The 16,626-nt window shown below is 42.9% G+C and overlaps 1 long non-coding RNA gene across 1 annotated transcript; it reads right to left on the reverse strand.

Annotated features, from left to right (window-relative positions):
• Positions 1–2,751: 2,751 nt before the first annotated feature.
• LOC141915329 (uncharacterized) lies at positions 2,752–9,275 on the reverse strand. The gene is made up of 4 exons (XR_012620942.1): positions 9,172–9,275; positions 3,063–3,138; positions 2,905–2,984; positions 2,752–2,783 (listed from the first exon to the last, which is right to left on the reverse strand). It is a non-coding gene; the product is annotated as an uncharacterized LOC141915329 (long non-coding RNA).
• Between the last annotated feature and the right edge of the window lie 7,351 nt (positions 9,276–16,626).

The following is a 16,626-nucleotide window of genomic DNA, read 5'->3' on the forward strand; positions in this document are numbered from 1 at the left end:
AAGTTCCTAATTCGTATAAAAATGAAAGGTCCCTATGTTTTTCTTCGTTATTCCCTTTAATTTCTATCGGTTAATAAGTAATTCGTAAATCGTAGCCATATCGACGGTGCCTTTTCTTTAAAAGAAAGAAAATACGACGCGTAATTCTATCCCATTGTTCAGCCTGCTGGCAGTGATTGGCACGCTTATCAATTACTTGTCAGTCAAGTTGAACAATGAATGGCCGTGGCCCCGGCGTTTGTTCCAATGCCAGTGAAATTTTTAGATGGTTTTTATTCGTAGTTTATATGAATTAATAGATAAATCGTTAATTCTACAATTATTTATAGACAATGCGAATTAACAATAATCCGTATCATCTCTAATTCGAGATACGAATTAAGCTGGTTAATTGTATTATACAAGTTTATACAAACATGTCCAGAACAGTGGAACTGGATTCTGAGGTAGAAACTATTGCAACTTAATGCAATTACATGGAGTGTGTAAATATCTCATGCCCTTGATCCATCTCAAAAAGCCAATCGTTAATCTTCAATCTAAATTTTCAGTGAAAATCAATATAAGATGAAAACCCACTGTACAAATTTGAAAGAATTAAAAGACACAACGTTTTGAGTCTCTCTATTGTCAGCTGAGATGTGAAGAAATAACTAAAACAGGGGGAATAAGAATTGAAAAGTGAATTGAAAAAGAAGAGCCCAGGGGTGTTAGGTGCTTAGGTTGAGTTATTTTGTGCATAGGTTGTTCTAGTTATTTCTTCATTTACTTAAGTTTAATTTGATTCTGATTCTGATTCTTGATAAATAAATAACATGCTTAATCTTTCAAATTTGTATATAGCGGGTTTTAATCATCTATTTCTATGCCCGAGTCGGTGCACAGGATATTCTACAGCAAAAATGATGTCACAGCATTGCGAGATGAATCAGGGGATGACTCGATTATTTTCATGGATACATGATTCGCTGTCATTGAAAACCATTACAAACAGTATGTCCGTACTGACCGGCACAATATACACATTTTCATTTGGCTGAAGACTGAAGTAGGTGGCAGTTCATCAATTTCAAAGTAGATGGCGTCCTGGTCTGAGTGCCTGTCAAATGACTTATTGAATCTTCGATCAACTCTTACTTTCAAACTCTTCTATTGGACAAATTTCATTCTGCAAAAAATCATACCATGAGAACAATTAACATCGTATCTACAAAACTCTTGAAGTCAGATATTGGGGCTAAATACTATCAGAAAACCAACCATATTCAAACTTGTGTTTATTTGTTGACAATCTTTTAAGCGTTGTACCATTTTGACCATTTTGACCATTTCCATTTCTAGCAGGATTTCACTTCCAAGAGCCATAATGTCGAAAAGTTAAGAGCAATGGGGATATACCAGTACTGAAAAAAAAGAATTTACAAATGATTGAAACGTGAAGTTTTATACCAAGCGAGAACCAGGTTGAATCGTGTAGAGATAATTACTTGGTTTCTTTATACAAAGATAATAGCAACTTCAGCAACAACGAGCTTCTTCATTATTTGAAGGTGAATATTCTAAATTTCTCCAGCTGTAATGCGTGTCTGGTGCATCGCATTCTGGCAAGAGAGAAATTATGCCAGAAAATAATTGGTGAAATATATATAGAAACTGCAGTGTGTTTGTGTTCGATTCACAGAAAACCCACCAGGCTTTGTGGAGTTAATCACAATCCGTTGAGTGCATATGCAGATTTTTGACCCACCATTTTGCTGACTTGAAGATAATCTTTTGAAACCGGACGAAAAAGCTTCTAAATAGCGTTTGATTTGTAGAACGCAATGTTTACTGTTTGCATATTTGCAAAGGTTCAGCTTCATTTTGGCCCCTAAAATACAAAAGTTGTATAATCTTGACTTCATAATTTGAGCAGGAAAAAGTGATTGAAAATGCACCTTATCTGTAATTCCACGGTGTTTAATTCTAGTGCAATAATTTCAAATTCTTGACTGTTTCTAGCTCAGAAGTTAAGATTTATCATTATAGAGTTGAACTGGATGGTTATAAAAGCCAAAGCTTTTTAACAGGAAAATACTTCATACATTTAGTCCAACGGCAAGTTTTATAGAGACTGGCATCTGCAGAGATATTTACCAGTGCTTGTTTTGAGGATCTAAATCAATGTCCATCATTAACAAATCTTCAGTGAATTCCTAGCATTTAGTGTTGCACAGATTCTGTCAGGGGTTCCGCTCATTTCGGCTCCTAAAATACAAATGTATTAATGTTAGAAATAGTCAGTTAAGTTGTTTTGAAATCAGATCTGTTTCGGATTGAAGAATCTAGCAATATGTTTGAGGTGAAATTTGAACCACATCTTACTGTAAGTTTCAGGAGCTGTCAATTCTAGTAAACTTCATTCTGCCCAGAGAAAATTGATAAGAAAAATAAGATACATCACAGGTATGTCTGCTACCGGTATTAGAATTGAAAATTACTTTTTTTCTTACCTTTTTTGATTATTGTAGCAAATCGTCCACGATATTTCCCGAGATTTTGATAGGGGATGCAGCAGCAGCAGCAGCAGCAGCAGCAGCAAAGCTTTTGCGAGAATGATACATGATAACACTGTATAGAATAATACATTGCCAGGTTATTATCAAATTAGAGCACAGTTAAGTGTTGAAAAACTCACCGACTATCGGATTAGCTTAGTACCATTTTGACCATGCAGACTAATTCCATTTCTAGCAGGATTTCACTTCCAAGAGCGTCATAAAGTTAAGAGCACTGATGATTTCCTGTAAAAATTATAACATAGATAATCAAAGCATACAGTTGTAAAACAAGCAGGAACCATGTAGAGAAAATCACTTACATATAACACCACAAATTACTGCAATAAATCAATATAAAACTCACCACTTCTAACTTGTGTTTGAATTGTAGAATGCCATGTTTACTGTTTGCAGATTTGCAATGGTTCAGCTTCATCTTGGCTCCTTAAATACAAATGTTGTAGAGAAGCATATATTACATGAAGTTGTTCTGAATACGAGCAGTTTCAAACTGTATCTCACCATTTTCCTCAATGTTTTTAAACTAACGGTATTTGAGGTCAGCTGTTGGGCGCTAAAACCTCCATTGCTCTGTCCGCTGAAAATATGCATGAAAAATTACAATTTTTGGAACTAAAATTTGTATTTCCGCGTAGTACTTACCCTTTCCTATGGTTTTTGCCAATATTTTCTAAATTTGGATTGATCGCCAATGGTTTTTCTATACGACCCGGCCCTGCGGTATTGCATTTAGCCACCGGCGAAATCCGCCATCTTTTTACGTCATAGCAGACCAAAAAAAAAAAACAGCTATGCGGGGCAGGTGGGCGGGATTCCCACCATAGGAAAGGGTAAGTACTACTCGGAAATACAAATTTTAGTTCCAAAAATTGTAATATTTCCGTCGAGTACTGTACCCTTTCCTATGGTTTTTGCTAGACTAGCCTAGCACAAGGATGGTGGGAAAGGTAGAGAGAAAAACCACCGCTCAAACGCAAGGTAAGAGGGAAAAAGAGAGCACTTACCCAAGCATGGAATGGAGCACTGTAGCACAGCGAAGACCGGTTGGCCACAGTGAGTCCGTCCAGCTCAGGGCCCCCCCCAGAATTTTGCGAAATTAATACTTGCAGATATGAGCCCAAACTATGTACAAGGATACACCCCCTGTGATCCTGATAATGCAACATAAATATTCTACACTAAAGGGTCCGATCGGAAAGAACGGACACCTTGAGCCATGACAACAGGACCAAGTGAAGCTAATGAGCCTAACTGGCCTGAAACATCCCGTAAATAAAATGACGTGAATGTCGATGGAGAATTCCAAAAGGCGGCCCGACAGACTTCCTCCAACGGAGCACCCGAAAAGGCTGCGCAGGAAGTGGACATAGACCTCACTTGATGAGAAACCACTCCCTCCGAGGAAAGATTCTCCTTCAATAAAATGTCCTTGATCAGTGAAGAGACCCATCGGGCCACTGTGTCCCGCGAAATATCACCCTTTAGGTGATCCAGCAGCGGAATAAATAACCGCTCCCGTGAACCCCTCCGTGAAGCAGAGCGATCTAAATAGAAACACAACGCCCGCACAGGAGATAAAGTCCTGTCCGGGATGCCCGGTTCCACTCGATGTTTTAGGGCTTCAATTCGCCATTGATGCCCAACCGAGCCTGGTCGTTGGTTCTTTGCCAAAAATTCCAAAGCAGGCCGCAGCGAAACAAATTCCTTCGCTGGGCCAAAGACAATATGACCTTGTCGGACTGAAAGCGCATGAATCTCAGAGCGACGGGCCGAGCAAGCCAAGAACAGCAAAAATACAGTCTTTTTTGACAAATTTGCAAATGACGCTGCCGAAAGAGGTTCAAATGGAGCCTCCATTAACTTCTTCAAAATTACAGACAGATCCCACGGTGGAACTGTCCTTGGTACCCGAGGCCGGGAAATAGAAAACCCTGCAACCAGCTGGGATATCCGATGATCCCCTGCTACATTTGGCCATCCAGAAGCACGCAATGTATGAGAAATCGCGGAGCGGTAACCTTTAATAGTTATGACCTGCAAACCTTTTACTACAAATAGGTGCAGTAAAAAATCTGCCAATTGAGCTACAGAGGGTGAGCATGGATCAATTTCCCCTGCAGCACACCAATCCGCAAAATGACTCCATTTGGCATCGTAAATGGTACTTGTTGATTGCCGCTTAGATCCTGCGATAAAGGAGGCAGCCTGTTCTGAAAAGCCTGAAGCTGACAAGGATCGCTGGACAATGGCCAGGCGAGCAGATTTAACCACTGGCTGTTTGGATGATGCCGAAAGTTCCCCTGAGACAGAAGCGATGGGAAATTCGGAAGAATCCTGGGGTTGTCGCACAGTAGGTTGAGAAGTGGTAGGAACCATTTCTGAGCCGGCCAACATGGTGCTACCAGAACTATGTTGCAATTGACTGATCTCTCTATTTGATCCAGTAAGCGCGGCAGGACTGGTGTGGGCGGGAACGCATACGCATGCATCCCCGACCAGTCCAGAGAGACGGCATCGACCCCCCACGCTTCCGCGTCTGGAAACGGGGACACAAACAGAGGACACCTCCGATTGAACCGGGTGGCAAACAGATCCAGCAGCGGATTGCCAAACATGCCCCGAACCCGATCGGCTACTTCTTGGTGGAGAACCCATTCTGTCGCAATAGCCTGACCTCGACGAGACAGAGCATCGGCCATCACGTTCCTTTTCCCTGCTAAATATGCCACAGTCAGGGACACGCCCTTTGTCTGGCACCAAAGAAGAATTTTGGCCGACAGACCTGTGAGGGTTTCTCAGTGAGTGCCCCCTTGGTTCTGAAGGTAAGCCCTCACTGTTGAATTGTCCGTGGCTAACCAAACGTGGTGGCCCTCCACCCTCCTGTGAAAGAACTTCAGGGCCTTCCACACGGCCAGCATTTCTAGGAAATTTATGTGGTTGGTGGCCTCGTAGCGAGACCATCTCCCGGCTTTGACTCGGTTCTCCAGATGTGCCCCCCATCCTTGGTGACTGGCATCCGTGAATACACGAACTGGAGCCTCTAACGGGGCTAGTGACACCCCGAGCCGAAGATTCGTAGTTGCCACCCACCACTGAAGATTCGGACTTAGATCGGTTGGAGGTACGGGAATCAAGGCCTCCCAGTTGCCCTTCGACTGAGACCAGAAGACCTTCCAATATTGTTGCAAGCGCCTGCTTCTGAGGCGGCCTAAGGGCACTACCAGACCCATGGAGCTGATGGAGCCTAGAAGCCGTGACCAGTAACGAGCTGTTCTCGGGGTTGTGGACACTCCCGCTACAGCTTCTTGAAGTTTGGCTACTCGAACCATAGACGGAAAGACTTTGCCGATTCGGAGATCGAAGTCCATGCCGAGATAAGTGAACTGTTGGGCCGCGTCAACTGAGATTTTTCCCTGTTTACGCGGAACCCAAGCTGATGGACTAAGTCCAAGACTGAGGTCATTGCCTCCCGACATTCCTGAGCCGAATTCGCGACTATTAACCAGTCGTCGAGGTAAACGAACAGTCGAACACCCCTTGACTGAAGTACCTTCTGAACTGACTTGACCAACTTGGTGAAAACCCACGGGGCCGTACTGAGGCCAAATGGAAGAGACCTGAATTGGAACTGGCGGCCTTTCCACTTTATCCTGAGAAATCGCCGAGATTTTGGGTAAATTGGAACCTGAAAGTAAGCATCTTTCAGGTCCAATGAAGCCGCCCATTGACCCGGACGGAGCCCTTGAATCACGTCCTTGGGCTTGGTCATCCGGAACCTTGGAATGTCTAGGTGCCGATTGAGGGATGACAGATCTATCACTGTCCGTTGACCCCCTGTGGCCTTTGGTACCATGAATATTCGAGAAAACCAGCTGGGAGAAGTTTCGTTGCAAACTGGTTCTATCGCTCCCTTCTCGGCCAATTCCTTGAGAGCCGGAGAGATTAAGGCCTCCTGACCTGGTTTTGGCCGCATGTCGGGAGGTGACCTCATCAGGCGCGGTCGCCTTAGGAAACGGAGACAGTAGCCACGAGAGACGACCCGGGAGGGCCAACCGTCTCCAAAGAGGTCGGACCAGTGGGTTGCTGCCTGCTGCAGACAACCTCCCACTGGTCCCAAGAATTCATTTCGAGTTTTTCCGAAAGGAAGAGCCCCTTTTTGGAGCCTTCCCCTTGCCTCGATAGGAACCGGAACTGTTACGACCGGACGAGGCTTGACACGATTGTTGAAGTTGCGCGCTAGTTCTCCAACCGGCATCCGAAGCCGCCTGAGAAAGCGCTGAAGTTCGAGATGGTCCTGTTTGCGTCCGTGCCGAACCTTGCGCCGCCGGCGTCAGACCAGAACGCTTTTTCCACGGAGTTCGAGGGTTGGACTTGGCCTGAACCTCCCGAATCTTCCTCAGCTCTGCGGAAACCGGAGCGCACCAACCGGAGAAGAGACGTGAAGACGTCCCCAATGGGGCTCTCAGCAAAGCATTGGACATCATATCCGGTAGACGAGTTTTGGAACTGGAGTCCATCACTGACTGACGGGAGGCTAACACAAGATTAGCCTGACCCCGAACCGACAACGGAATTACATGCGAAACAGACCGAGCCAAAGATTGGATAATCCGGTCCATTCCCTCCAGTTTTAGGGCAACTGACTCTGGGTCGGAGCCTGCATGAACGGCGGCGTGAGTCTCGCGAAGCTCACCCGTCAACACCTTAAGTGCCATATCTTGAAACGAACCAACCCTGGTGAGGTTGTCCAGGATTGACGTCATGGCCACCAAACCGGACTTAGGCAAACGAATAACCGACTGTGCTGTAACAGTATCCAGGCTGATCAAAGTATAATCAGCATCCAGGCAGTTATGACTGTGATCCACAGCACCTAGAGTTGCGTAATACGCCGAGCGAAATGCGCCTATAGGTGGATCGGTTGAACTAAAATATTTCCCAGATTTCATACCCCGTTCTGGAGGGGGAAATGAAAATGTTCCAGGCCGACATTCACCCCATAATTGCGTATCCAATCGAGCCCATTCTCTCGAAACCGCTGACGATTCCCGTAAAACGTTAAGATCGGAGTCCGGAGGGCGATAAGCTTCCATTGACTCACCGACCAGAGGAGCTGCTGTGGGCTTAGCGCGAGTTGCCCCGTGCTTGACAAAGAACTCACTTATCATCGCTCTAAATGGCATGTCCCCCGCTGGTTCGGATAAAACTGAACGGGACAGAGATACATTGCGAGCCAGGGAAGCCCCTATCATCTGGGGCAACCCACAATTGCTCGCGACAGGAACGACCCCAGAAGGAATTGCCGCTTCTGGGACCGGATCCTCATTGAAATCAGACCCTACCGCAGCATCCAAGAATTCAGAGTCAGAATTCCGACGAACTGAGTGGGCTGGCGAACTTCTAACCGGACAATCAGGAATAGGCTTACCTGTTGTAGAGGTTGCAGCGACTTGTTGCGACGAAGATAACAAGTTTAAAATTTTCTCCTCAAATACATGGAAATCCTTCTGAGTCAGGTATTTTCCAGTATCCCGACGATCATGCCGACTTCGGTGACGGTCCCTCGAACGGGATCGCGACCTACTAGAAGAATCGCTTTCATCGCTAACCGACGTCGACGAACGATGAGAGGACCGACAGCGAAACTTCCGACAATAACGATCGTAGTCCCTCTCGCAATCAAACCTTGATCTGCGAGAAGGAGATCTTGCTCGTTTATTACGCTCACGGCGTCTAAATCTAGTGGGAGAGCGAGCTCTATCCCCGGAGCGACGATCAGAATCAGACGATGAACGTACCGGATGTTTTGAACCAGACGACGTCTGGACCAGACCGGTGCCCGAACCGGACCGATGCCCGACCCGGACCGGACCGGTACCGGGCCGTTCGCGACTACCGAGGCGCGCGCTCGGTTACGAACATGTAGTCGAACCGGCCGAACCGGTGAACGACCAGAGACCGGTGAATGACCGGAGACCGGTGCCAGTGAACCAGCGTTCCTCCCCGGTGAACGGAGTTGGGAAGCCGATCGTACCTGAACGACCAGCAACCGCTCCGCTTTACGATAAAAAACAGGATTAGAAACGTCGGTTGGCACGTCGACGAATCCCTGCTAACTCGACGACGATCTCTTAGTTTAAGAGCCTTATCGGCCCGAAGCCAAAGGTCCTCGGACCACACGTCACAAATCTTGCAAGGATTGCTCCTTGCACATATTTGACCGGATTTCCTGTTACAAATCAAAACAATTCAATTCAATCAAATTATATTTGTAAATAAAATTCTTACGGAAAAATAGAAACCAGGGATAACCCCCAAACCGAACGGACTCACCGTTATGAGAGTGAAAACTCCCTAATATCCTAATTCCCAGATTTTTACGGCGAAAAAATCCAACGCGTTCTACTGCGAGAACGCCAAGAAAAAAGATGGCGGATTTCGCCGGTGGCTAAATGCAATACCGCAGGGCCGGGTCGTATAGAAAAACCATTGGCGATCAATCCAAATTTAGAAAATATTGGCAAAAACCATAGGAAAGGGTACAGTACTCGACGGAAATACATAAGACGTCGATAATTTCAACTTCGATTTGAAATGAATGAATACTCACCTCAAACTGCTGTGACGAAAAATAAACAGATAATACTGATGATATATTTCCAAATTGCTAGTGCTGTGTGTTTCTGAAATGAAAGTAAAACAGCACAATTTGACAGAGACTCCTGAGAATTTTGTAGAGAAATTCATCATTAGCTTTGAACTTAACTTTTAGATAGTAGATTCTATTGCGTTTTTTTCATTCTGAAAAGAAAAAAGAACAATAATCAGTAACATCTCAAGGTTTTCAATCAATCAGAAACTGTTCGCTGGTGTCAATAACAGTTAACAACAACTGTCAATGTTCCTTCAGCACAATCAAACGTGTTCACAATTTTGCTGTAGAATTCGGACTGATTGAACAGTTAGAGATATATGAAACATCGCGAGCAGATACAGAGTACAGATCGCTGCATTATCATCCTGTGATTGAACAGTGATTTGTTCTCTCATCTTCACAATTCCCATCTGTCTAACTAAAACATCGTAACACTTCAACTCATCTAACCTCCCGTCCCAACCCTCCCAGACCTTCCCTCCCGCCCTCCCAGACCCCTTCCCTCCCGCCCTCCCATACCCCTTCCCTCCCGCCCTCCCAGACCCCATCCCTCCCGCCAAGCCCTCCCTCAATGTCCACCCGCCAAGCCCTCCCTCAATGCCCACCCGCCAAGTCCTCCCTCAATGCCCACCCACCAAGCCCTCCCTCAATGCCCACCCACCAAGCCCTCCCACCAAGCCCTCCCTCAATGCCCCCCTTAGCTCTTTTGTCTCTTCCTATGACATCGCTCATCTGTACAATACCTCAAAAAGGATTAGCCATTTTTCACGACCATATCAATTTACTTAACAAATATAAATACAAATACTACGATTGCATCATTCACAAGGCTCAGAGATGAAGGAATTCAAATGATCAAATACCAAGTTCACAAACTTATCACAGTGTCGAAAATTACAAGGCCTCATTTCTATAGATGATTCCTTTATCCATTGGTCACCAAACAAGGGCCGTGAACTTTGACTCTTATCAGGTATTTATTCAAATTATAATTTTTTCTCAGCCGTCCAATAAGTAAGTATATGACTATACACTGGTATTATGTTGGGGAATGTCCAAATCAATTTAAGTTTCACGGAATGTTGTTGTAAATGGATTACATTTATCAAATAGAGTGAGTTGTAGTGGTCTTTATTTATATCATCAAACCAAACCTTAGAAACTAAACTAGCATTGTTGTAAGGGAGGGAGGTATGGAGGGTTCACCAGAACCAGACAAAACCTCTACACTCACAATGTTGTGTGGAGGGCAAACACAAACTATAAGGACAAGAATGATGGCCGATTCGGATAGATCAAATGATGGCCGATTCGGATAGATCAAAAACTAACAAGGCTATTCATGTTGCTTCACGAATTCATCATTCTCATTATGAAACCAATTTGTGGACCAATGACAGTTGATAGTCATATTAGACATTTGTATCTCTCTACTACTACTACTACTGCTAGAGGCTTTATATGAGCATGGACGTATAAACTAGATTATATGTCTAGTTTATATGTCAATGATATGAGCAAGTTGTTTTATGGAGTCCTTTTCATAAGGTTAATTAATCGATGTTTATAGACTGCCTATGTCTATATGTTACAAAATAGATCATAAATAATCTGTTTCATTATCTTTTTAAGTTACACTTGAACCCAGCGGAACGAATAAAACTATATTTCATCATTTGCCATTTTTCCTTTTTACTTTTTCACTCTTTTTTGTTTCAGCACACATAATTTTTTTTGAGTCGAGGTAGGAATAGACCCCTGCCCACCCTCTAAGCGTGCAGGACACTAAACCTTCGAATTGCTCTCGGACCCCACTCATATTCTTCTCTGTGCTTTTGAGTCGAGGTAGGAATAGACCTCTGCCCGCCATCTAGGCCAGCAATTTATACTGTTTTACATTTGCTCCATATTTTCTTTTCATATGGCCTTTTCTTAATATTGGCATTTCTTATTGTACCATATGTCTTCTCACTGGCACTCACTAGTTCCAACTGGGTTCATTAGGATCATATTTATATGTCAAATTTATATGTCAAATTTATATGTCTTTAGAGATAAGCAGCAATAACATGTTTGTTAATTCAGAGAAACCCTCAAAGCTGCCAATAAAACCAGTAGTAGCAGCAGCACTGATATACAATATTGTATACAGATGACTCTTACATTAAGAACGTCATTTGTTCCACATAAATCATTTCATCCTCAAATAGATTCGTGAAGACAACAGAAATGAATTGTGTTCTTATAGACTTTCATAGCTTTCGACATTTCATTCATGGCCCTGGTTTGGTGACCAAAGATTCAAAGCTTGGTTCACGGCCCTGGTTTAGTGACCTAAGAGCAAAATATTTGGTTCGCGGCCCTGGTTTGGTGACCTGAGAGTCAAAGTTTGGTCATGGCCCGGTTTGTTGACCATAGAGCCTAAGTTTGGTCCATGGATCTGTTTCAGTGACCTAGAAGTCCAAGTTTGGTTCACTGCTCTGGTTTGGTGAGAAAAGAGTCAATGTTTGGTTCACGGCCCTGGTTAGGTGACCGAGGCTTAAAAGTTTGGTTCACGGCCCTGGTTTGGTGACCTAAGAGTCAGTGTGGTTCACAGCCCTGGTTTGGTGACCAAAGAATCAAAGTTAGGTTCATGGCCCTGGTTTGGTGACCAAATATTCAAAGTTTGGTTCCCAGCCCTGGTTTGGTGACCAAAGTGTCCATTCGGTTTACAGCCCTAGTTTGGTGACCTAAGATTCAAAGTTTGGTTCCTGGCTCTGGTTTGGTGACCAAAGAGTCAAAGTTTGGTCCATTGTTCTGTTTTGGTGATCTAATAGTCAGTTTGGTTCATGGCCCTGGTTTGGTGACCAGAGTCAACATTTGGTCCATGGTTCTGTTATGGCGACCTAAGAGTCAAAGTTTGGTTCACAGCCCTGGTTTGGTGACCAAAGATTTAACGTTTGGTTCACAGCCCTGTTTCAGTGACCTAAGAGTCATAGTTTCGTTCCCAGCCCTGGTTTGGTGACTTAAGAGTCATAGTTTTGTTCACGGCCCTGGTTTGTTGACCAAAAAGTCAAATTTTGGTTCACGGCCCTGGTTTGGTAACCAGAAAGTCAAATTTTGGTTCACTGCCCTGTTTTGGTGACCAGCGAGTCAAAGTTTGGTCCACGGCCCTGGTTTGATAACATTAGAATAAATTTGGTTTGCATTGATAAAATTTAAAATACCGTACTTACACTGCAGAGGATGAAATAACTTTCAAATAAACTGATATGATCGTGAAAAATGGCAAAATAATCTAACTGTCACAAATAAAAATATGTTTCCTCGGATTTGCGCAGTTTATTCTACGTTTCAACTTAATTCTAATATTCATCTTCAGGAACGAGAAATATGGCTGCAAAGCAGCGATAACGGGTTTTCTGCTTTAATGATTCGGCGATCTTGAACAACTAGCAATAACGGGTTTTCTGCATTTAATGATTCCGCAATCTTGAACAACTTGGAAGCGATAAAATCCGTATTGAATTAAAATCCGTATTGAAATCCGAATCGTAGTCTGTAGCATTCAATTGGTGCTGCCGATGAATCACTGCCGCTGATTCATATGGAATCGTGGGTAGTTGTTAGTTGCTAATTGCCATATGCCATTGCTAGTTTGCCTATTGATAATTGCTTGTTCGTCTGCTAGCGCCACCTCAGTGTATATTTCTGTTATATGATTATCAAAAAGATGATACCCAGCATAAAACCATCCTCCCCGGCAGGGATTCGAACCTGATGGCATTTCATTTTGGCCCGGGTTTTCCCATTTATTGTTCTTACGTGACATTTACCTCAGCGATTATATAACCAGCAATCTGATTGGTGCCACAAATTTGTGTTGTTAGGCAAAGCTGCGCATGTAGGCCTACCTGCGCACCCCGTCTGGCTGAGTATAGCGATGGTATCAGGTTCGAATCCCTGCCTGAGGAGGATGGTATAAAACCAAAGTATATAAGATCGAAAGAAGCCAAGGGTATCTTATTCAACTAAAAATATATTTATGATGATTACTTTTGGATGATTCCTGGACCAGACCAGGTCAAGAGCACTACTGACTGAGCGGACTGATGCGCGTACCTGTGGCGAGGCCGCAGCAGCGGGGGCATTCCAAGTATGTAAAAATGAAGAAAATGGTGAAATTTATCTATCGCCATTGTTCCAGAAAAGTACCCTTGGGTCGGGTACCTGGACTAATGACTTAATAATTGGGTAATAATGAAAATAATAATCAGCATAATTATAATAATAGAATATACTTTTATACAGCGCTATTTTCTAAAAAAGACTCATCGCGCTTTGAATAAAACACTAATTCAACCCCCAAGATAAAATTATGGTGGCTGATTCGGGCCAAGTTTAAAAAAATAATTCAGTGCAATATATGCAATTGTGCATTTCTATGCGATGATTCCTCATTTCTGCGCCCACCTAAATGACTCACAGGTCACCAAACCAGGGGCGTGAACCAAACATTGAATCATTGGTCACCAAACCAGGGCCGTGAACCAAACATTGAATCATTGGTCACCAAACCAGGGCCGTGAACCAAATGTTGACTCTCAGGTCACCAAACCAGGGCAGTGAACCAAGCGTTGACTCTTTAGTCCCCAAACCAGGGCAGTGAACCAAGCGTTGACTGTTTGGTCACCGAACCAGGGCCATCAACTAAACGTTGAATCTTTGGTTACCAAACCAGGGCCGTGAACCAAATATTGACTCTCAGGTCACCAAACCAGGGCCGTGAACAAAACTTTGACTATGGTCACCAAACCAGGGCAGTGAACCAAACTTTGAATCTTTGGTCACCAAACCAGGGGCATGCACCAAGCGTTGACTCTTTGGTCACCAAACCAGGGCCATCAACTAAACGTTGAATCTTTGGTCACCAAACCAGGGTCGTGAACCAAACTTTGAATCTTTGGTCACCAAACCAGGGCTGTGAACCAAACTTTGAATCTTTGGTCACCAAACCAGGGTCGTGAAACAAACTTTAATCTTTGGACACCAAACCAGGGGCATGAACCAAACTTTTAATCTTTGGTCACCAAACCAGGGCCATGAACCAAACAATTACTCTTTGGTCACCAAACCATGACTATGAACCAATGTTGACTCTTTGGTCACCAAACCAGGCCCTTGAACCAAACGTTTACTCTTTTGTCACCAAACCAGGACCATGAACCAAACTTTGACTCTCAGGTCACCAAACCAAGACCATAAACCAAAGGACTCTCATATTTCGTTATTAGCGGCTTAGAAACGGAATCAAATCTTTTTAGCCTAACTGTAGGACTATCCCTGACATGACGCACCATCACCATTGAACTGTCAATGTGATGTTTGATGTGCAGTAAAAAAATACATATTGAGGTGGCGCTATTGAAAAAATGCTCCACTGGCAATGAACATTTGACGACAAACATTTGACAACTAGCAATTGGCAATTTACAACTAGCAACTAGCAACTGACAACTAGCAACTAGCATGCCCCTTTAGCGCTTCCATAGATACCAGCGCGGGGTTGTGGACAAGCAAATTTAATGAACTGTATAAATTTGAATACTTTCAATCTGAGACCGATTTTTTCTTCAACATGGGAGCGTTAAATCTTTACGATAAAGGTTTACGGCTCGACAGCGCTTTTATGACGGTGATTCATCGGAATATAGCCGCAGCATTTGCACTTAAGGATCCTGATGATTTTATCGGAATCATATTTTTCGTAAGGTACATATTTCACACATAAGTCTCATGGGTTCGAAGCCCGCTCGTAAAATTGGAAGCAATAAATATTCATTGGATTGCATTTTAATCAATGAATACGAATATTAATTACACTCTAACCATTTCTATGGTACATGGAGGAAAAAACAGTAAAACATAATTAATTAATTGACGCATTTCATACAAATAACTCACTAAGATCTTAAATAATTCCCATCACAGAAATAATCTTAGATCCATAACTAAGATGTATAAATGTGCTTCCAGTATGTGAGTGGACCCCTAGGTGGCGCTCCTTAGAAGAGCCGTTCATTCTTATGAACTGATATTGACTAAACCTTTGTACGCCTCTTAGTACGACATTTAATCCAGAAAGGCAGAAACCCGTTATCAGCTTTGCGGTTATATTCTTAGATCCGTAACTAAGATGTATAAATGCGCTTTATCAAGTGAACTACTCACTCAAAGTAGTGGGAAGGGGCTGTGAAAACTCAAGGTAAAACTTGATAAGGCTCAAAAATATTTCCTGATATAAGTTCCTGATATTCCTGGTATAATTAGTTCACAGGGCCTTTTTTTCTGTTGAGAAAACAAGAAGTCTCAGCTTGAAATATACTGATGTCAATGAAATCTATTCATTAATGTGAAAGTTGCTGGATGTATGATAGAGCAATAGTCACTCTGTCTTTGTCAATCCGTGTCATCATTGTTCCACCTATAAATCGTACAGTCGTTCCACCTACAAATTGAACAGTTTATTTCAGAAAATGTGTCCCCTCTTTGTGAAAACACTAGGATAACTAACTCCTATGTATATTCATCTATCTGCAAAAAATTATATCTGTGCCGCGTATTGCTGAAGGCAAATGAAGAGAATCTGAAAATTGATTTAAGTGATTACTACCCGAAGCGTCCTGGGCATATCATTTACGAGAAATAAAAATTCTATATTCAGTTGAAATATATCTCAACATATTATGTCGAGTTATTATTATTAATTCATTTATGATTAATAAAAAGTTTAGCTGAATTTAATGTCGAGTTATTATCTCCACATATATTTATTAAAGATTAATAAAGGGTTCCGCTGATTTTATGTCGACTTATATCTCAGCATAAAAATCATTTACGATCAGTAAAACGTTTTTCTGACTCTATGTTGAGTTATTAGCCACGTTCACACGACAACTAGTTAGACCGGTCTAAATGGGTCTGTACCGGTCTAGATTTGGACCGGACCAAATTTTGGTGAGCCTTCACACGGTGTTTGACACGCGTTGATAATATCGCCTGTCACCGGGCCCACAAGATGTCGCCATCTGCTAAATAGCTAACTGGGCCTGGATGAAATCTTGCTTCCAGATTCCAAGTAGAGCAAGACATTAGACAAATTTGATCCTCTGTCAGGTTTAGACATTTTTGCGAATTCGATCTTATTCTATCGAGCTGAAACTCAGTGTCGTTTAAACGTGATTCAAAACACGGAATTAAAACGGATGATGATCGCGACATACAAATACGAATATTTGTTACGCTCCAAACTTTTCCATGGTATAGGGAGGAAAAAACTTAAACTTAAACTTAAACTAATTACATCAACGGTAATAAAAGCATTTAAAACTTAAAAAAGAACGCGCCTATTATCTCGACATAAAAAAATTG

The sequence above is a fragment of the Tubulanus polymorphus genome, chromosome 1 (genome assembly GCF_964204645.1).
Source record: "Tubulanus polymorphus chromosome 1, tnTubPoly1.2, whole genome shotgun sequence".
Taxonomy (NCBI): Eukaryota; Metazoa; Nemertea; class Palaeonemertea; order Tubulaniformes; family Tubulanidae; genus Tubulanus; species Tubulanus polymorphus.